The sequence below is a fragment of the Macadamia integrifolia genome, chromosome 7 (genome assembly GCF_013358625.1).
Source record: "Macadamia integrifolia cultivar HAES 741 chromosome 7, SCU_Mint_v3, whole genome shotgun sequence".
Lineage (NCBI taxonomy): Eukaryota > Viridiplantae > Streptophyta > Magnoliopsida > Proteales > Proteaceae > Macadamia > Macadamia integrifolia.
Genome location: NC_056563.1, coordinates 2331012 through 2333215, shown reverse-complemented (window position 1 = coordinate 2333215; position 2204 = coordinate 2331012). Strand labels below are relative to the sequence as shown.

At 39.2% G+C, this 2204-nt stretch overlaps 1 long non-coding RNA gene across 1 annotated transcript in view; it reads right to left on the bottom strand.

The window, feature by feature from the left end:
• The window catches only part of LOC122083291, a 3408-nt gene extending 1204 nt beyond the window's left edge, over positions 1–2204 (bottom strand). Inside the window, exons 1-2 of the long non-coding RNA XR_006141614.1 lie at positions 1707–2204; positions 459–569 (exon numbers count right to left, since the gene is read on the bottom strand). This is a non-coding gene — a long non-coding RNA (uncharacterized LOC122083291). The remainder of the gene's footprint in view (positions 1–458; positions 570–1706) is intronic.

Sequence of the window (2204 nt, the reverse complement as noted above, 5' to 3'; positions counted from 1 at the left end):
GGGGGGGGTTGTTGCAGGGGGAGGGGTGGCGCAGATAAAAGAACCCAAAGGTGCCCCCCACCTAGAGTCCTCTCTATTGATGTTCGATGTGCACACCACCTAGTAAAAAAAACAAAAGAAAGAAAGAAAGAAATATTCATGTATCCTGTTCAATGCAAGATATGTAGAAACTAGAACTTTTTCTTCACATAACTCAGGGTGGAAGATGTATATGACACGTTATCCACAACACCTCAAATCATAGCCCGCCTATAAGATGGAAACTACATAATTCAGTGCAAAAAAACTTACATTTCCATAACAAAATTCAAGAAATGGGTAAAGTGAATTGCAATTGCCTTATACCCTAAAAAGAAGTTGGGATAGCAATTTCTTAAGGCATGGGGTTGCTCAGATTTTGTTTATACACATAAACACACAAAGTTGGAAATCTGAATGTAGGGCCTTCTGATGCTTACCCCAATCAACTCTATTGCTACTTGGGTAAGTTCTGCTTGCCACCTGCCCTGCTCTGAACCAGACGTCTAGTTGCCTGAATCTCGAATAAGCTCTGAGAGTTTTTTCCCCACCTACAACACCATTTCAAATTTAAAGATACAAATCAAAGACCCATTTGAAATATTTGTAGATATATACCAAAAGCATTCATCTGTAAAGACACAATACAACAGGGCACCCCAATAAAAGACAGCAAGGAGAGCACAACAGAGAAATAGCAAGAAACCATCTGTAAAGATGCAATGCAACAGATACCCCCAAAGGCCCAATGAAGGATGCCGAGCAAGGAGAGCACAAAAGAGAAACAACATGAAACCCAACCAATAAACAGTAGCCTCCCCCAACCCCACACACCAAGAAAAAAATCAGAAATAGCAAAAACGGAACAAAAAGAACCCTTCCAACAAACCCCCAGACTGAAACCACACCTTGATCAAACAGTGATGGGATCATCAACCTAGACACGTGACTTTTCGATGGGGATGGACCATCTAATCGTCTTTCTGTATATTGTCCAAAGCCTATCACTAGTCACTGGTGTAGTGCAACTAAATAGGAAAAAACTATCCCACAAAAATCAAAAGCCCTAATTACATCAAATTTGAAGTGCAGATTATTCATTCCACAGATCAAGCACTTAATAACCATAGATTAAATCTACAAGGCCAATATGAAATGTTCTCGCTTTCCATATTAAAGCCAAAAAAAATTTCAACTCCCCCTTGGAATAGGCTAATTGCGGATTCCTGGTACCTCCCCATTTCATTGTTCCATCCATCATGCCTCCTCTTCCCGAGAGACGGGGTTTAGCTTTGTATTGTTGCTTGCTCTCTCTCCTTTTCTAGGGAGTCCCTGTATTTCTCTTCCTTTGGTAATCAATTTTTAATCACCTAAAAAAATAAATAAAAATCTCCCTATCTCAGTTAGTGCACAAAACAGAAAGTTTAAATATGAAATTAACAACCCTAAACATAGACGAAGAAGAAAGAAGAAGAAGAGGGTAAACGTGAGAAACCCTAAACACAGACGAAGAAGAAAGAAGAAGAAGAAGAAGAAGAAGAAGAAGAAAATCTAACACATTGAAGAAGAAACCAAACCCTTAACCCTAAATATGAAATTAAAAACCTGAAAAAATGGACACCGAAGTTCCATAATCTTAATAACACACAGATGAAGAAGAAGAAAACACATAAGAAGGGAAATCTCACCTCGAATAAACTCGGTTTTGCAGATTGTCTTCTCGGATGCGAGTGTCTATCATGGAAAGAGGATAAACATGAGAAACCCTAAACACAGACGAAGAAGAAGAAGGAGAGAAATCTCACTTCGCTTTTCAGTTGCAGGTAAGTGCGATCATTTCACCGTAAGAGGGTAAAAACCCGATGATTTCCATCTCACCGTGAACTTATCCTTTTTATATCAACCCTAGCATCCGTGACTCGATCTTGGATTAACCTCTTGAGGTTGGACCAGTTGAGTCGTGGATTTTAGTTCAAGTGCTTGATTCAACTGGACACCTCAACTTCGAATCACCTTTTTGAAAATATGAACCAAAAGGTTTAATTTTATTGAAAAACTGAATCTTTGGAATCTGATTCGATTGATAATTTGAATCAAACGCCCCCTAAAGTAGTGAGGCCTTATCCGTTCCCAATCGCTTTCAGCTTTCAAGACTTCGAGTTGACATGGGATCCCTCTTCTGTCTT